Raw genomic sequence first — 20,871 nt, forward strand, 5'->3', positions numbered from 1 at the left:
GATACGACACAAGAGAGCCATTATGTGAGATCTCAGAGGACTTCAAAGATATGTCCCAGAAAAACAGGCTAACAAAGCAGGACTAGCAAAACAAAGCAGTCCATACTGGAGGAGAATGACAAAAGGCTGAGAGGAGTTGTCTCCAAGAGAAAAATGAAACAGATATATTTTAGTAGATGGAAAATATTTAGATGGGCATGTGACAAATGTCACAAAATTTGGGGGATTAATAGCTGTTAGAAAACAGGCAAATAAATATAGTCAGGAAATTAATTCCACAAGAAATAGAAGAATGTGAAAGCAGGGAGACCAGCCGGTGACTACTTATTTGGTTGTGTGAGCTAATGTAGGCTAAGAAAAGGGGATTGTCTGGGAGAAGTGAGATGCTGAGATTTCAGAAATATTTAAGAGAAAGAATGAAGGGTGTTCAGAAGAAGAACAGCAAGAAAACTGTATGACTCAACAACAAACAATATTTGCATAGTCATAATAATGCAAATATTAATTACTGATTTAATACAAAATGTGATACATGTCAAGGAAATGGAGGGAGGGAAATAAGGTCATGGTGGAGTGAGGAAGCTCAGCTTTTACCTGCTATGACGGGAAATCAGCAGAGAGCGCTAAAAATGAACTTAGCTATTATCACTGTTACTTTGATTAAAAAATAAGTCTAAATAATTAAGGGAAAAATGTTTAAGGCAGATCTTTATACCACAACCAAGTTATTGAAATTTAGCTGAAATTTTAGAAACCCTTAAAAAATTGGCACACTCAGTCAAAGGTTTTTCCACATAAATTTGATATTTAGGAAAATAGAAGAGATTTAGAAAATCCACAAAAAAGAGTTCCATGCTAACAGTATGTGTTCCCCTTTATATTTTTAAGGAATCATGACAGACATACTTTTAATTCAAACTATTAATGTTTTAAGTTTTCAAGTGTTTATTTACATGCTTTAAATGGTTGCTCTTCCTCTTTTCTTGCCCTCAAAATAATATAAAAAAACTGATCAATTCTGATACAAATGTCATAGAGTAAAAGTAGTTGCTAATTATCTGATGAATTACCATTATACAAAATCAGATAAAATTCCATTCTTTTAAAAATAATTTTCTGCAAACTTTATAATTCAATTCACCTCACAAGATGAATGTCATAAAGTAAAGTCTAAAATGTTAGTTTTACTTTTTGATTTAACAGATATTCTATTATATGCAGGCCAGGTGCAATGGCTCACACCTGTACTCCTAGCACTTTGCAAAGGAGGCCGAGGCAGCAGGATCACTTGAGGCCAGGAGTTTGGGACCAGCCTGAACAACAGGGACACCCCATCCCTACAAAAAATCAGAAAAATTAGCCAGGCATGCCTGTAGTCCCAGCTACTTGGGAGGCTGATGCAGGAGGATTGCTCAAGCCCAGGAATTTGAAGTTGCAATGAGCTATGATGACACCACTACACTCTAGCCTGGGTCACACAGAGGAAGATCCTGTTTTAAAATAAATAAGAAATAAATGAAAGTCTATTACATACAAATGAAAGAATCCCCATGTAGAAAAGAGCAAAACAAATTAGGCCAGATGAGAAATTTAGCTAATCAAAAAGTAAACCTGTTGCATATTGGAACCACTACCCAGTAGTATCTTCTAATTCTACATTGACACACAGCTTACTTTAATTACCAGTATCTACCAGCGGACAGCTCTTAAGAACCAGTCTCTGGTCAGGCACCAATCCCTAGATGCATCTGAATCCCTGGAAGCATCCTCATTGGTGATGTACTAATATGTCACTGAAAAATAAATTGGCCTTTACATAACTGGAAAGTAACCTGGCTGACATTGAAATTTTAAAATGAGTGTGCTAACTGCATTGAACATGGTACCTACAGAACACAAAATAATTTTGTTGTACCAAAGGTCAGAAGAATAATGCTCCAAGAGGGACTTTGGCTGCACTTTGTTTCCCACACTGCCTCCTCCTCTGAGGCTGGATGGCATTTTAGGCACACATTTCTCACCACTGAAGAGATGGGGGGATGGGATAGTTTTCTTCTGTTTCCACACACTCTACATGAGAGAAGCTCACGGCTCTGCAAGAAACGGAGAAATACAGCAATCCTAACCAGAAATGATTGGTTCAAGACAGGCAAAGTACACACAAACTGTGGAAATGCAGTATAGGCAGACACCCAATTTCTTCATTTCTGAAGGATAGGGGAAAAAAAGAAACCCCTATTTTTTATTGTGCTGCATTCCTTTTTTTTGGTCACAATCCAGTTTATTATGAAAACAGACTGGTGTGGGGACATGGGATAGACAAGCACAATTAGGTCAGGTGGCCCAGGTGAAGTAGTGGGGCTTCTTTGCATTGATGCCATACTCGCTGAGGGCAGGGCCAGGTCCTCTGTGGTTCCAGTGGACTTGCAGTCCTTGCTCTTGCTCCGGGAGCTGCCGGAGGCTGTGCCCTTCATTTTGCAGTGCTGTAGGGCATCGTTGGCAATATCTGCGATGAATTTCTGGGCAGCTAGGGAGATGAGCCCAATTATGTGTGGGTCTGAGGCCTCAAAGCCAGCAGGGTTCAGGTAGTAACCAGTCACTGCATCAGGGACCCTGGGCGAGTAATCCTCCCGCTGCATTAAGAAGTCCAGCAGAGGCGGGCTGGACACCGCAGGCTTTGCGTCTCCGCCGCGGCGCTCCGCAGTAGGTAAACCGCGCCGCCCGCCCACACCTGAGCCGCCCCGCTGGGCTGGTCCCGCCTGCGCAGCCAAGGACCTGGTGTCCCCAGCCGTGGCTCCAGCCCCGGGTCCCCCTGCTGGCCCTGCAGGGCTGGTCTTGTTCTCTGCGGCGGGGCGGCACCAGTGGGCAGCGCTGTGGGAGCTGGGACCAACACACAGCTGGGGCGCCGGGCCTGGGGCCAAAGCGGCGGAGGCTGGAGCCAGGTCGGTCTGCGTTAGAGTCGCTGCAGCTCCTATGACCCCTGGGAGAGGCCAACTTCTAATATTCTTATGTAATACAACCCTCACTTCTTGTATTCTTGCTGTTGAGATCAACTGAAAAACCTGGTTGTAGATGGATTTTTAGCAAATAAACTAAGATTTAACATAACATTAAGATAAATAAGCAGGAGTGCAGAACAGTCCTAGGGTTTTGATTCTCATCCTAAAACAAGCAGGACTTGGAAAATTGGCAGTAGTTTCACTTGCTGAGGCCAACCTCTGGGAAATACCTCAGCGCATGTTTATATTACATTAGGGTGAAAAGGTTTCGAAAAGCTTAAATTTCTGAGCAGGACAGATGTGGATGTGACAAGATCATCTGGTTAGATCACTGTGTTAAAAGAGGCCAAAATCATAGTTCAATCCCCACATGTAAACAACTGAGTTTTTTTCATTTGTTCAAATAAAAACCTAACTGCAGGCTAAATCCCATCATTCATCTTTAAAGTGTGTTCTTTGGAGCAGGGCAAGAAGGGTAAAGAAATATGGAGAGATGGGGATAAATCTATGACCACTTCTAAATCATGGGGCCTATTGTGTTCATAAAGAGGTGGCAAATTGTATAAACAGAAAGTCTAGATGTTCGCAGTGAAACAGGGACAAATAAAGGCAAGTGTATCAAATGTCGAAATGACAGATGAATAAAAGAAAATTTGAAAATTTTGAAGTAATTATGAGTTCTTCTAAATACTTTCTATAAGGCATTCCATAAAACAAAAACAGTTTTTAGTCTTTTCTTGGAGGAAAAAAATATTGTCTTACCATCCATTTTTAGATTTGCTCAGAAAAATTGCTCCTGCCCTTGGATGGTCAGCTGGATTTGATTCCAAAGTTGAATCTGTAGAGGAAGAAGAGGAAAAAGACATGATAATTTAGAAGAATGAAAAAGATGCTTTTAAAAACAGCTACACATTGTGATTACAGGCATACGGGCTCATGCCTGTAATCCAGCACTTTTGGAGGCTGATACAAGAGGATCATCTGAGCCCATAAGTTCAAGGCTGCAGTGAGCTATGATTACAGCACTGCACTCCAGCCAGGATGATACAGTGAGATTCTGTCTAAAAAATAGCTACACATTAATTTTAATCACTTTTAGCAGTCTTGAAAGAAGTGTGTAGTAATAAATATGAAGAAATATGGTGGCAACAATATAAAAATTCTACTACGAAATCCAATGTGGTTGAATCTTTCCATACATGTAGACTAAAACTAGGCTATGCAACTACTTTTTTTTTTAACTTGTACCTGAATAATCTGATGCAACTAGTAGAGGAATCATCTACATGACCTCCTCCTTGTACTTATCAAATAGGAACACTATCACCCTCCTCTATGCTGTTATGACTAGCACATTTCAGGATCAGTCTCAAGTAGCAAGTGATGCTGTGGCCAATTACTGTCAGACACCAGCTCAATATATCAAATATGCTAAAAACAAAGAGGGTGGTTTTTGGCAAGCAATCTTTAGATAATCAAAGGCTAATTTTAACTCCATTCAATAAATGAACTCCTTTATTTAGCTGTGATGTATCTGGGATATTCATCATGGCAGACTTAAGAGGGCTGCATAAAAAGTTTAATTTTCTAATCTACAGGAACACTGTCATAACAGAAAGTGAGGTTTTTCATTTTGTCCTCAATATCCAAAGCTAAACTCTCATGTTTTTCTTCCCACAGCATGATTAATTTGGGGATTCATCAAAATTATCTTCTGGAGCAGGTCATAGAACGACTTCTAAAAAATTTTGATCCTACCTATGCCTGCAGGTCACCAAAGTGGGATAATCTCCTATTTAAGTGAGACTACAAAACAGATTATTGAATTTCCATAAGACAAACTTTACCATCATGTGGGATAATAAAAGTTGTCATGAGAGGAAACAATAAACTAATTAATTAAGATAAACATCCCTCAGAGGAAAAAGTCTGTAAGACACCTCACTAACGTTAAATACTGCTTTTCCTCTAAGATTCTATTAGTCGTAAGATCCATCTCAATTGCACAGATGTTAAAATGTAAAAATACATGTAACTTAGAATAAATGAAATGCATTATTAAAGGCTAACAGTGTTAAAATTATACAATTGTAAACTATCGAGAAATAATTTTCCTTGCAAAATATTAAAGGGAGAGGGCAGTGACCAAGAAATTAATCAAAGAACCAGCACATTTCAGAGAAAGAGATTGAGTTCAACATTGATTGCAGTATATCCCAATTAAATAGAAGCAGTTTCTGGGCCAACTGCTGGGCACCCATTTATGTAAAGGCTCACTGCATTTACTGACCTGCTCTGTCATCCCTATACTGCACATTGTATTAGTTTTATGGCCCATAACACAAATATTATAAGTCTCTCAATTTTTTATCTGTCTCTCCATCAACTCTCAATCTTGCCTTAACTTTTTTAATCCTCAATTTGTTTTAGTGACTGTGACTGAGCTGTGACAAGTCATATAATGTAGTATGCCTTTCATCCTTCATATATCCCTTAAGAGCACTTAACTCTATTTCTTAGACTTTTAAGAACATTTCTGCGTTACTAGTACCTCTGTTTCATTTATTATCTAATGTTACTGTTTTAACCCTAAAGCTTAATTACCTTAATACACTAAAAAAGGTGAGAAAAAATGTAATATCCAAAGAGGCCCATATAAGTGATTCTATTAATTTTGTTTCTATATACCATGTGTCTGCAAGTTACATTCTTGATCTACTGAGTCTTATTTAAAATCTTGGAAACTCAATTTATACTTCTCAGAGCCTGTCTTCTCGTATGTAAAACAGGTATAATTTCTATACTACCTAAATCAAAACATTGTAAGGAGTTAATGAAATGCAAGAGCAATATATATACTATATAATGCACAATAAATTAAAAAAAAAGGTTACACTAACTCAAAAGCAAAAAGAAAATATTTGACATTCATTGGAAAACCCATACCAAAACAATATCTTGGGCAAATATTCACTTTGGCTACCTACTAAAGTTAAAAGAAAAACAGTCACAGGCACACAAAAATTCCTTTCAGTGTTTTTTTTATTTAAATAAACACACACACATTTCCCCTGCTTTCTTTCATGTAAGTTAATATATGTTCCCCCCTTGCTTTTTCATATAACTTATCCTAGTGATGACTCCATAGCATTAAAGAGAGATATTATTATTTTTATAGCTCATAGATCTCCTTTGTGTGGATGTACCAGTTTATTTTACAAGTCCATTGCTATACACTTAAGTACTTTCCAACAATGCAAGCCAAGCATGGTGGTTCACACCTGTAATTCCATCACTTTTGGAAGCTGAAGAGGGAGGATTGCTTGAGGCTAGGATTTCATGACCAGGTGGAGCAATATAGCAAAATCTGTCTCTAAAATTTTTTTTAAAAAATAGCTGGGTAAAATATTGATATGATGCATTCCTCAGCTTTTAAAGTTTTTTAAGAACCAAATTTGGCATATCTGCCACCTCCATGCCAGTCTGAGGACTTAGAACTTTTGTGTGGTTCAGTAGCTGTCTTACACAGTCATTTCAGATCTTTAAGTCCTTGTTTCTTCATCAGAAATATAGAGAGAATATACACAGGCTATATTTGTATTTGGAAGGGCCAAATAAGATGTACATGAAAATGTGTTGTACATCCTAAAGAATGATAGAAAGAGACTATTTTGTTTTTTTTTGTTGTTGTTTTGTTTTTTTTTTTTTTTTTGAGACAGAGTCTCACTCTGTTGCCCAGGCTAGAGTGAGTGCCGTGGCGTCAGCCTAGCTCACAGCAACCTCAAACTCCTGAGCTCAAGCGATCCTCCTGTCTCAGCCTCCCGAGTAGCTGGGACTACAGGCATGCACCACCATGCCCGGCTAATTTTTTCTATATATATTTTTAGCTGTCAATATAATTTCTTTCTATTTTTAGTAGAGATGGGGTCTCGCTCTTGCTCAGGCTGGTCACAAACTCCTGAGCTCAAACGATCCGCCCACCTCGGCCTCCCAGAGTGCTAGGATTACAGGCGTGAGCCACCACGCCCAGCCGAAAGAGACTATTTTGGACTCTCATCCTATGCTACCTATCTACTAACTGTTTTGTAAAATCACTCACAGGCTTATTTTAAACCACCAAGCAGAGCAAAAATTTTCAAAAGTACTTACATGCTTTGTATATAAAGGTACAATCAATTAATTCACATAATATATTTGTTCATTCTTTTGCAATTTTTGAATATTCTGAAAAGTGAGTACAGCACTTCCCAATTGCAAAGGCACATCCCTCATGTCATGAGGCTTAATTATTCTAACTTTTAAGTGAATTAAGAGTCTAACCAAAGTTTTAATAGAAGACCTCTGAGGCTTTTCCTCTATAGCAATGAAGCCACTGGCATTTAAATGAAAAAATAAGCCAGTCACATGTAAACATCTTTGTGATACAATGTTTTCTATTTCAAAGGACTTAGTTTTTATTCACAAACCACCTTGTTATCCTAAATTATTTTTAGCTAGATTCATCTCCTTTCAAAATTCTAGAAGTAAAAACTCAAGTGCACATTTCGGAATAACACTAATCGGGTGTTGGGCAGATGTGGAGGTGGGGAGGGGATGGGTGTATACCTATATAATGAGTGTGATGCGCACTGTCTGGGGAATGGACCTGCTTGAAGCTCTGACTCGTGGGGCTTGGGTGGCATGGGCAATATACATAACCTGAACCTTTGTACCCCCATAATATGCTGAAATTAAAAAAAAATGAAAAAAAAAAACACCCTCAAATATTTCTTCCTTTTCTCCCTCCCATTTCCCCCCTCCCAGTGGTTTAGAGTCTCAAGAACTTTTACCTCAACATTCTTATCTTTGAACAGGATTCTACTGGGGGCTGGAGGAGGGGAGCCATGGAAACAGTCTTTTACAGGCAGGGTCTGGCATTTTAACCCCCAAACCTTTACACCACCTCTCCTTTAGAGCAGGAAAATGAAGTCTTAAGTCACTGAAGATATATCTGTGTCAAAGTTAGAATTTTAAAGAAATCACAAATCCATGGGTAAACTACTTCATATTAAAAGAAAATTCTGCAGCTCTGGCAATAACATTTCACACTTTTCAGTTATTTTAAGCAGCTCCCAAATTTCTTTCTTTGTGTTTGAGTTATAGTTAGAAGGAAAAAAAAAAAAGCTTTCTTCAAGGCAAGAGAAAACCTGTATTAAGAATACCATATAGAGTCTCCTATGGCAACTTCTATTTTGAATTTAAATAAGAAAACCTCAAATATTTGGGTGTGAACTATCCAGACTATCAGCTACCTTAATGAGTGGGAGGAAGGAACAATGAGGCCCTTCCCTGGCTCCTTCACTTAGGATGGGGGAGGATAGAGAATGGGAGGAATACTCCATAAGTGGGGGTAGATGAATGTTCATTGAGAAATGGAAGAGAATATACCAGAAAGTTTTTATCAGTTCCTATGGGATGATGAAGAGAGCTACAGACCAAAGGAGGTGTGGGCTGCAGGCTCCCATGTGGGGTTGGGGGAATGGAAAGAGGGGGCAGCAACTGGGCATTTGGGTCAGGAGGAAGGAAAGAAACTGGCCAGACAAGGTTGGGAAAAGGTAAAAGGTGGGGACATGAGGCAGAGCCAGCCTTCATCCCTGGTACCCACCCCTTGAAAAGCAGCTCCAGGTAGGAAGGAGCCTGAGGTAGTGGATGCCTCCCAGGGAACGCTGGGGGAGGCAGAGGCCACAGATGTGTCTGAGGTGTGCCACCTCCCTACCTTTGGGCATCCCTTTGTCGCTGATGTGCTGCAGGTGGGGGTCCTCACCACCTCCAGAATCCAGTTCAGCAGAGTCCATGGCAGCAGGTGCACAAGCCACTGCCACCATGTTCCTGGCTGCCGCCAGGTAGATCTCAGACTCATAGTCTATCTCAATAGCATGGATACGCCAGCCCAATGTGGGGCTGGTATTGGGGGACACACAACAGCTCAGCATGTTCCCCAGGGGCTGCCTCTGCTGTTTCCCCTTGTTGCCTTTTGCCTGTACCTTTGCTTGCCCCTGAATCCTCCTCTCTCTCTCGGCAGCCTGCTGACCCTGCAGCCCTGCTCTGGGCAGGGTTCCAGCCTCTGCCGCACCCCCAAACCAGGGCAGTGGCTGCCTTCCCCGAGCTGACTTGTGTGCTAGGGCAGTGAGAAGCTGGGCTTATTTAAAAGGGGTAAATATCCCAAAAAATACTGAGTGGCACAGCCACTGCTAGAAGAGAGCTCAGTCAGACTTTCTCCTCTTCTGTCACCACCTCCTAACTGAAGGCCACTTGCCCTGGCAGGCACTTGCCAACCAGAATGTGTCCTGTGGTTACTTGGTTACAAGGAACCAATCACACGCACAGTCCCACCCCCCAACATGCCTACCTCAGAGCCCACGCACACGACTCACAATGTCCTGCCCTTCCCTGCCCCACCCCTCCCATGGTGAGTACCGGACTCCAGTTTTTATTCATTCCTGGCTACTGGGAACTTTCCAGTCCCGTGGGAACCACAGTGGGCATTTGTTCCTCAAAGCCATCCTCATCAATGTGCCCTATAGAAAGCCCCTGTCAGTAAAGGGTTGGTTCCATTAACAACTCAGTTTTTCAGAGTCCAACAGCTTTCATTTGCTCACCAAACTGATACCCAAATTTGTTCTTGTAACTAAATGTTCTCTTGTACTCCCAGAAGTATTAGTTTTCACCTGTCACATGACCATAACAAACCCAGGGAACTGGTCCTACTCTCAATAAAGATTGCCGCTGTGTGTCTTGAATGAGACCTGAGGATACATCACCCTCCACTTCACTGTCCATAAAAGAGGGATCAGGCTCATCCCTCCCAGCTCTGAATAGCTGGGACTCACCAACTTCCTTTTCTCACTTTTGTTTCTTTCTTCCAAGGCACCAGTTTCCAGATTTTCCTTGTTTTACTAATAACAACACATAAAACACAGTTTCCTCATACAAAATTGGAAATCACACCGTGGGGTACCACAGTCCTGATTCCATGAAGATGAATAGTTAACATTTGGCAGGCACTATGTGCCCTATACTATTCCAGCTGTGGTATACTCATTTAACCCCCCAAACAATGACATGTTAGGTTTTGTTAATACAGAAGAAATTGACATGCAGAAGGCAGTACCTTCCCCAAGGTCACATGATTGCTCTGGTGGTGAGACAAGGATTTGTCCCCAGACAATCTGGATTCCTACAAGCGCCTGACCCTGATTATTAGAAAATAAAGGAAAAAGTCAAGTGTACTCTTTAAAAAGGAGAATAAGTTTTTGATGTGAACTTTAAAATGCTTTCCCTTCATTTAACTGGATGCATTAAGCCCCTTCTATGTGCCAGGCACTGTGGGTATGAAACAGTCCCAACCATCAGTGAGTTCAGGCAGATGAGAAAACAGAGGCTTAGAGAGTTCTGTCATCTGAGGTCACACTGCTGAACAGTGCTTGAATCTGGGATACAAACCTAGATGTTTCTGACCCCCAATTAGATGTTGGGGTAGTTTTAATTTTATCCTTGAAAATGAGAGGTATTGAACCCTGTAAGGTTGAAGAGGCACTAGCAGATGTGTTTGTAGTGAGGTCACTTGCACAGTAAGGAGGGATTGAAAGAAGCAACAGGACAACAGACTTTATGTTCATCTAGGAGAGGAGTGAGGATTTAAACTAAAGGCGGCATCAGTGACTGAAGTGGAGGCAAAGGATTTGTGGTCATTTAGGAGATAGTGTAGGAAGATTGGTGATTTGGTGTGGAAGAAAAGTAGAAGTAGGTGGCAAAAGCGGCAGCTAAGGCTTTAGTTTTGGGGACTGGGTAGATGGCAGTGCCTTTCTCCTAGACAGAAAATGCAGGAAGAGGAATAGGTTTGTGGAAGGATATGGAGATAGTTTTTGACTCTAAAAGGCACATTAAAATGGCATTCTCTGGTTGAAACCTCTGTAGGCTGAATCCATTTTGTGACATCCCAACTTATGTTTTCAAAAATTACATAATAAATCAAACATTAAGAGTAATTGGGAAAATTTCCTTAAATTTATATGTTAAGCATCTCACAGTTTTTGTGACATAGGGTCTCACTCCATTGTCTAGGCTAGAGTGCAGTGGCATCACAATAGCTTACTGTAACCTCAAATTTCTGGACTTAAGTGACCCACCTGCCCCAACCTCCTGAGTAGCTGAGACTACAGGTATATGCCACTATATCCTGGTATTTTGTGTGTGTGTGTTTAGAGACAAGATCTTGTTATGTTTCTCAGGCTGGTTTTGAACTCCTGGCCTCAAGCAATGTTCCCATCTAAGGCACCCAAATTGTTACGGTTACAGGCATGAGCCACACCCGGTTGTATGTCATATTTTTAAGTGATTACTTTCACAGAATAATTTCATATCTATTGTTTTATCAAATGAGGTATTTTGTCTAAAATAATGTTGTTAAATAAAAAACAATTTAAAATTGTGTTGTCATTAGAGCATATAGAAAGTGATTGAAGCCATGGGTATAGAAGCGATTACCATGAGAAGTTGTGTATAATAATGGGGGTTGGAAAGGAAAGAGACTTGGTGAATAGGCAAAGTTAAGAGGGATTAAGTGAAGCCTGCAAAACTGAGCAATGAAACCTGATCAAGTGAGTCCCATAACAATGGGGATGACATCTGCTCATCTCATTTCTGTAATGGCAGCACCTAGCACAGTGCTTGCTCAATAGGCACTCGATATGTAATACCCTAAAGAACACAGTCAAATGTCACCAGGAGGAGAGGAAGGTTACAGATGCCATTGGCTATGGCAATTCAGTGACTGGGGATGTGTGTGAGTGAGCTGGATGGCAGGCAATGGGGAAAGAAGTGAATTAGAGGTAAGAAAGTGAAGACAGAAAATGAGGGTTTCTTTTCCCAAACATTTGACTGAGAAAACAGATTTAGTATTAGTTGAAGGGAAATGTATGATTAAGCAAGTTTCTTTTCAAGATAAAAAATTGAGCATGGTTTATGTGAAAGGGTAAGAGCCAAGAGTAAAATAAAATCTTAAAGCTAGAGGAGAAAAAAGAATTAATGGCACAAGGTCCCCAAGAAGGTAGAAGTGGATGCAATCCAAAGTAGGGATACATTATCTTTGGACAAATACAAGAGTAAGGAGGGAGAAAAACCCATGTGACTATAAAGACATTCCTGGTAGAGGAGGGGTTTAGGAAGAGCTCTCTCACTGACCTTTATGTTTCTCTATTTTAATAGATTTCTACTTGGAAAACTACTCTGAGAAAAAGAGGTTGATAAATAGAGAAGTCTACACTTCACAAGACATCAATACACCTAAAAAAGAACCCAAACAGATAATATCTTTCCTCAAAGGTGGGTCAATGGAAAAGAAATTTCAACAAAAATTAAGGAGCTCAAGTATAAATAGATATATCATAAAAGTGGAAGATGGGACTAATTTTACCCCAAATAGTTAAAAGAAGTAGCAAAAACAACAGGAAAAGAGTAAAAAAAATAAGAAAATTATATGTAATGGCAAAAAGTGAATATTTACAAACCTTATACACACATATGAGACCACAAAAAGAGCCAGAAGGAGTGTTAACTTTTAAATACAACAGAATGAAAAAGTCAGGGAAGCAGGAATGATTAGTATTTATTCTTATTCTATTCTATTTCAAATATTTAAGTAAAGTTTAAAAACAAAAGTCAGTAATATGTTGAAATGTGGGAGACCACAGTGGAATGGGAAAAGATTCAACAAAGTTCAGTCTCAGTAATTAATATCTAGTGTTAGTAAATGCTTAGGATTTAGTGACTGCATTCTGTGATAATAATAACAATAATGTCTGAAGTCCTAGGAATGTCATTAGATATCATATTGGATAGTTCTTGTAGACTTGAGATGATGCCTATTTTAAGTTACAAAATAGTGTCTGCATTTAACAACAAACACACACAAAAATAGATATTACATGACCTGGAAAATTGAAGAGTTTTAAACTGACTAAGCAGGAAGATATTGGGAAGCATTTTTATAAAAATAGATTTAAAAACATATTGTTGGGGCCGGGCGCGGTGGCTCACGCCTGTAATCCTAGCACTCTGGGAGGCCGAGGCGGGTGGATCGCTCGAGGTCAGGAGTTCGAGACCAGCCTGAGCAAGAGTGAGACCCCGTCTCTACTAAAAATAGAAAGAAATTATATGGACAACTAAAATATATATATACAAAAAATTAGCCGGGCATGGTGGCACATGCCTGTAGTCCCAGCTACTCAGGAGCATGAGGCAGGAGGATCGCTTGAGCCCAGGAGTTTGAGGTTGCTGTGAGCTAGGCTGAAGCCACGGCACTCACTCTAGCCCGGGCAACAGAGTGAGACTCTGTCTCAAAAAAAAAAAAGAAAAAAAAAAACAAAAAAACATATTGTTGGAATGGAATAATGGAGAGCATTAAGAAAATAAGCACCTATCCTAAGACAGTGGCAAGTCTGGGAGAGCAAAGAGGAAGAAAATATAGTAATGTGATTTGTATTAAGCAAGTGTTTTCTTTTCTTTTTTGAGAGATGGTCTCACTCTCTTGCCCAGGCTAGCGTGCAGTGGCATTATCATAGCTCATTGCAGTGTCAAACTCCTGCGCTCAAGCAAACCTTTTGCCTCAGCCTCCCAAAATGCTGGGACTACAGGTATGGGCCACCATACCCGGCTAATTTTTCTATTTTTTTTTGGATAGATAAAGGGTCTCACTATGTTTTCCAGCCTGTTCTCAAACTCCTGGCCTTAAGCAATCCTCCCATGTCCACTCCCAGTGTGTTACAGTTACAGGCACAAGCCTCTGTGCCTGGCCTAAGCGAGAGTTTGATTTTTTCAAAGAAGCTGTGATCTTGTTTATATGGGTCTGGAGTAAACTCGTTCATTCATCCATTCATCCAGTAACCATTCAATACCTGAACCCATAGCACATGTGACACACTTTTTAAGTGCTGGGAATGTTGTTTTGACCAAGATCTACAAGGTTCCTGTTCTCATGAAATTTATGTTCTAGTAAGAGAGTCAACAGACAGTGTTGCCCAACATCACCAGCTTTATGGGCTTAGGAACTCTACTGATCAGAACCTATGTATCTCCTCAGCAGGGGGGAGGAAGGGATGAAGGAGGAAGATTTCTCAGAAGGTCCACATAGCCCAGGGCTTACAAATCATCAGCTTAAAGCTAAGGTACATGGCCATACCTAGCTGTAAGGGAGGCTCAGAAAACAGAGTCACATAGACAAGGTGACTAATGCACAAGTATGACAACTAGCACTCTGTGCCACAATCTGTAAGAAAATATCAGGGAAGTTTTAGCTTAAAGTAAGAATAATCACAATAAAATTTCATAGCCATTTACAAACACATATAGAAAACATACAAGGAGTTTCTAATGATCTTTTCTTAAGCTAAGAGGACTAAAAAAGTGGAGAGAAACTTAAACTTCATTCTATAGAATGAAACTTTATGTCAGATGAAAGAAAGATTTTATGGTGGCCAAGAGATCAGAATTATATGGTTTATTGTGCGTGTGTTGTTATTAACTGAATTCCATTTTGTTATCATACCAGTTATTTTAATACAATAGGATTTGCATGTAAGTTAGACGTACATTTTTTTTCTGGGCAGAGAGTCTATAGTTATCATCATATGCTCAAAGGCATCTGTTAACAAAAGTGTTTAAAATTACTGTTGTAACTGATTTGCTGAGGAGCAACTTGATTTCTCTCATTCCCAACTTCAAAAAAGCATAATCTACTTTTTTTCAGTAAATTGAGCATTTGATGGTGCTGGTACTTGTATTTTAATAAACTGCCTAATTCCTCTTCTAACTGTCTCTTTCCACTATTTAAATATTCTCCAGCCTTCTCTCTTCTCAGTGTGTGGATTTGTTGCTGCCAAGTGAGTCAGTTGAGATGAGAGTGCTAATTTATTTGAAATGATGCTCTGAAAAATACATGAAAAGGGTGTCAGTTTGCCATATCACAAGGGAAGATTATGCTCATTGGACAGGTCAGTTCTGGCCCCAAATGTCCACTGTGATGACAGTTCCAAACAGGGCATTTTGTGAGTCAAGTTAAAGGAAGGAACTGCAGTTTTAAGAGAGACTAGGAGCTTCTTTTTTGCCTTCCTGGCCCTTTACTGTTCTCTGCTTTATAATGGTTTATTTGCTTCCAGTTCCATTTTTCTAGGAGCTGTACGAAATCTAAAATTTTTCTCAACCCACTGCTAGTATCTTCTGATCACCTCCAAGCATATCTAGAACTGGTCAGACATCCTTCATAGCATAGCGGTCTCAGAGTAGTCAGAACACAGCAGTATAATACCCAATGTGTTTCACTTCTCTAGTGAACCCATCAATCTAAGAACATGGGGAAGGTAGGGAAGGTGTGGTGAGCAGCATTCCTTCAACTGAAGGAAAAAAACTCAAAACCTCAAAACCAGTTTCATCACTGTTATGAAGTGTAACCAGATCATCACATTATAATGGGTTATGCTAGCACTATTGTAATCAAATCTAAGTCTTATGCACTATCTGACATCAAAAGAACCCTTTTCCCCCTTGGACTCTGGGTTTTTTAGAAAGTAGAAAGAATGTAAATTTCTGCAGATGCTTCCAGAAACAAATTTGCCACAAGTTAAATCTATTTTCTGATGTCAACTTATATTTTTAATATACATGGTCATATATAATATATTCAACTTACTTTTTTAAAAAATGACACACACATTAATCAAACTAAGAAGAGTAATGAAAGGATGGCCTTGTTAGTGAAATAACAGAAAAAATATTTAACCCATAGTAAGGGCTATAAAAAATCATATGAGCACTTGTACACACTCATGCTTTCTCTCTCTCTCTCTCTCTCTCTCTCTCCTCTCTCCTCTCTCCTTCCTGACAGGAACACCATGGGGTTCCATCTTCACAACATCTGAAATGATCCAAGCAGATAGAAAGGAAATATAAATCTTTCTCTTTACATTCACCAGCTCACTGCCTTTTAGAATGTGTTTTCTTATAGCCTCAAGGAGTTCCTGAGTGGACAGCAGATGTGCTAGGCACAGGCCTCAGTTTCTGCCCTAAACTATATCTCAAGGGCAGAATCAATGACAAGATCACAATCAAGCAATAAATCTGTCTCCAAAGGAAAGATGGCCACTTCTCTAATCTGCCTGCCACTAAGTAAAGAGAAACAGCAGATGCAGCAATTCATAGTACCCTGTTAATTTGTCTACAGCAATAAATAATCTTCACTCTCTTTACAACTCCTAAGTAAACAGTCTGAGTAACTGGTCTTCTATGCCAACACACTCTCCCTCTTCCTCTTTCCTGTTGGCCCTTTTTCCTGTCTGGAAAAAGTAAAATAACCATTTTTTCCTCTTTCTGTCTTAAACTTTGTCTGGAGAAATCTTTTTTAAAACCCAAATTCACTAGCTCACACCCTAACAAATAATAGGGAAAATTTCCAAAATTCACACACCTAGAACATCACATTTTTCTAGGGATCACTTTGACAGAGGAACTTAGAATCTATGGTTTCAGCAAATGAAGAGTCTTATGTGAAATGAAACCACTATGTAAAATAGGATTGTAAATGTAATTTTCATTGTTACTTTTAATTAGCAACTGCAATGTGGATGTGTACTTTGAGTTGCTTTACATGCATAAACTATAAAACCCACAGAACCCCCAGGATATGGTAATATGAATATCTCTCAGGAAGCCCTCCACTGAGATAAAAGACCTGCCTAACCCCACCATTTCAGGATTGTTCCTTCTCTAAGGAAGTAGATTGAATAAAAGGACTGTTTGCTATTGCTAATTTTTTTCTTTTTTTCTTTTCTTTTTTTTTTTTTTGAAGCAAAGCATGCCAAGGTATGTGTGTCTTTCCCCAGAAGTGTCTAGGGAAAAGTCTGCAACATCTGCCAACTCTGCTTAGTGCTCTTTTAGGTAGGAATCATGCTTTGCTGGCATTTTATGTTTCTATATAAGAATATGGAGAAACTTTTCTCCCAGAGTCCTTAATGAGGTAAGAGATCTGTGAGTGGGTAGCAATTGTGATTAGGTGTCTGTATAGGGGAAAGGAATAAACAGGGTCATAGAAATACATTACTTACTGACATCCTAACAAGAACTTGACTGAAGGCCAAACAATCACAGAGTGAGCACTGCTGCTTCTGAGTCTTAAGATAATTTGGACAATTAGTTATAATTAAAAAGCATTTAATAAGGATTTATATAACTAACGGTCAACCGCCTTCAGGCAGTGGGCTAGAAGTCGTGCTTTGCTGACCATACTGGTACCTGAGGCAAAGGAAAAATAAGTAATATTTATCCAGTCTTTATTAAAATTGTTGATTCTTGTTCATACTTTTCATTTTGATTTTTTACATCATTTTTATTTTTAAAAATATTGCATCAACATATAAATTATGATTACTGAGTGGTTTTGGTGACCCTTAAATTTGGTGCCTGTGGCAAGTGTCTTGTTATCTCACCTTAGTCCAGGCCCTGTGTCCAGTCAATGTGAGGGGTATTTGGATATAGCTTGGCCTGCCTTTGAAAGAGAAAAAGGGGGAACAAAACCTGGGACATATCTCCAACCCTTGGCGTCTTGACATTTCCAAATCAATGTGATCAAAATTATCAAATTCCAGGATGGTCCAGAGACTGGAGACAGCCCCATGTCCTGTGAGTACCAATATTACACCATTTTACAGATGAAATACTAGGACAGTATGAGTGGCAGACATGCCTGAGAAGAAAAATCTAAAAAGTGGCAAGTGAGAGCTTGAACCCAGACTAGACATATTCCATAGGCCATGTTTCCAGCCACTGGGCTTCAAGAGATTGACCACTCACTGTGCCTCCCAGCACTATCCACAGAAAAAGAAACATATGGCATGGCATGGCAGATCATAAATGTAATGTTATCACATTAGGAGTCCAAGGTGGGAAGATCACTTGAGGCCAGGAGTTCAAACTAGCCTGAGCAACATAAAAAGACCCTGACTCTACAAAGTATGGAAAAGAATATCCAGATATTGTGTCACATGCCTTTAGTCCCAGCTACTTGGGAGGCTGAGGTAGGAGAATTGCTTGCAGGAGTTCAAGTTTGCAGTGAGTTATGATGAGGCCATTGCTCTCTAACTCAGGCAACAGAGTGAGAACTTGTCCGAAAAGAAAAAAAAATAATATTTTTTCTTTCTTAACAGCCAATTAAAGCTATGAGAAAAAATCTAAGTGTTAATAATTTTTATTACATTTTGCCTCTTACAGAAGTAACATATATTCACTGTAGAGAAGTTAGAAAAAAGCATAAACAGGAGAAAAATAAATCATAATCACATTCCAAGAGCTACTTACTATTAGCATTTTGTTGCATCTTTCTCTGTTTTATTTTAATAAAAATAAATTATTTGTACATAATTTTAAAATAAAACTATGCTACCTATGAGTTTTTTTTGTAAGTTGCTTTCTTCACTTAACACTATCTTGAACATCTTTCTCTGCCATTGCTTTTTTGGTTTTTTTTTTACAGAGTAATTTGCAATGGCTTCATAGTATGCATCACTAATTCATGAATGTTTTTGTGTCTCCAGGCAGTGAGCTAGGCAGAGGATATACATCAGTTAACAAAATAAAGAATTTGGCCCTTTGGAGTTGATGTTTAAATAGAGAGACTTTAAGAAACTAAATCAATAAATGTGTCAGTTAATAGGGGCACTATTTTCTAAGGAATGGTTGGAGAGATAGGGGGATGTTATGAGCTAAGTTGCACCCCCCCAAAAAAAAATTCATATAGTGAAGTCTTAACTCCCAGTACCTCAGAATGTTACTATATTTGGAGATAGGGTCTTGACAGAGGTAATAAATTTAAAATGAGATAATTAGGGTGTGCCATAATTCAATATGAGAGATATTCTTAGAAGAAGAGTAAATTTGGACACAAGTATATAGGGGGAAGATCACAAGAAGACATGGGAAGAGAATGCCATCTACAAGCCAGGGACAGAGGCCTGTAGCAGGTCCTTCCCTCATGGTCCCTAAGGAAACCAATCCTGCTGGCACCTTGATCTTGGACTTCCAGTATCCAGAACTATTCAGGATGCCAAGCATCTGGGGTATGGGTGTGGGGAGCCTGCCAGCAGGTAAGTCTCTGGGTGAGCACCAGTCCCCGGCCCCTGGAATACATGGCATGCCTGGCTCCAGACCACAGATAGCTTCCCGCTCTCCCGACCCCACGCTTGGAACCACTGACCACCCCCCTTGCTCCCATTGGAATGCCAGACCTTCCCTCCACACCGCCCAGGCACCTGAAATTCTACACCACTCCACCTGGGAACCCCACACCTGCCCTCCCATCCCCACACCGGTCCCCCACCCAGAACTGCCCTCCTCGACCCCAGACCTGTCCTCAATTCCAGACCTGCCCTCCCCAGCCTGAGACCTGTCCCCCCAGCCTCAAAACTGCCATACTCTTCCAGGCCCTCGCTCTGATCTCACTGATGGAGGCATTTCAGGCACCGTGGCTGCAAGAGGGAAGAGCTAGGGCAGGAAGGTCCCTGCTCTCTTGGTGTGGAGGCCTCCAGCTGGGAGGGAGAATCCTGTCCTCTGACTCCCTGCAGCCACAAGCCCACTCACCTTCTTCAGTCTTTGCTGCTGCATCTGACGTTTCTGGGGGTTCCTCTCCAGGGTGGCCACCGGCTAGGGTCAGGGACAAGGTCAGTGAGACCATCCTCCCCTCACCAAGTTACAACGCAGCCCCCCTGGCTTTGGGCCCTGGATACCTGGCCTGAGTCAGCTGGTGCAATGCTATGATCACTCCATGAGCTCTCATTCTAGATGCACTCCCAACTGCAACACTCACTCACTGTGTCACCTTGGGCATGCAGCCTGGCCGCCCTGAGACAGTTCCTCATCTGGAGAGTGGCATGGGAACCACACTTACCTCACAGGATCTCCTGAGGACTCAGTGTCATGTAGCTGTCATCATTGTTCTCACCACCATCCCTCTGAGGAATAGCCAGGCACAAGCACCCTCACATTCCTGTCCTCCCTTGAACTTCATAATGACGCTGTGAGCCATGCACAACAGGCTCATCACCCCTACATTTTCCAGATGAGGAAACAGAGGCCCAAGGAGGGCAGTGACTTGCCCTAGGAAAGGCTGGTTCCTCCCTCTACCTGGGGGCCCTGTCCAAGCTGCCTGCAACCCACACCCAGCACCACCACTGACCAGGGTCCCACCTGTGGGCTCTCTATCTTGTCCATGTCCCCAACCAGGACCATCCATGCTAGGAGGGGTACCAGGTGCCTTGGGAGGCCTGGTTGACTGGCTCCCACCTGTCCCAGGCCCACTGTAATCTTTGACCCACAAGCTGCATTTGAGGACACACCAACAGCTTCATGACCTTAATGAGGAAAGTTCACACAGAACTGCCTCTCCCTCCATTTAGGAAATAGTCACCCAAGGTGCCATGCCTGACTGATAAAGCAGGGTCTGCCTAAGGTGCTGGGTGGGACAGTTTTCTTCCTCATTTACATGGAAGATTCTGAGGTCTGGTCAGGAAGCATCCACTGGGAATTCATGAGTCTCCTGGGTCCTTCTCAGAAGCCACCTGTAGCTCATGCCCCTGCTAACTGGGTAGTGCACTGAGAATCCTATGACTGTGATTCTGACACTGATGAGCAGTGCCTGCAAAGGGCATAGCGGAGACCCATAGAAAATACATGTCTGTCCCACCTATGCTTATAGGGACACAAAGCTGGGCAGCCCATCTGCCCCCCTGGCCTGTGGAACTTCTCTGCTATCCCCACATCTGGTGTAGGCAGAGAGCCCCTCCCCATGAAG

At 40.8% G+C, this 20,871-nt stretch overlaps 1 pseudogene; it reads right to left on the reverse strand.

Annotated features, from left to right (window-relative positions):
• Positions 1 to 2,334: 2,334 nt before the first annotated feature.
• On the reverse strand, positions 2,335 to 19,755 carry LOC138378799 (transcription initiation factor TFIID subunit 10-like; annotated as a pseudogene).
• Between the last annotated feature and the right edge of the window lie 1,116 nt (positions 19,756 to 20,871).

The sequence above is a fragment of the Eulemur rufifrons genome, chromosome 30 (assembly GCF_041146395.1).
Source record: "Eulemur rufifrons isolate Redbay chromosome 30, OSU_ERuf_1, whole genome shotgun sequence".
NCBI lineage: Eukaryota > Metazoa > Chordata > Mammalia > Primates > Lemuridae > Eulemur > Eulemur rufifrons.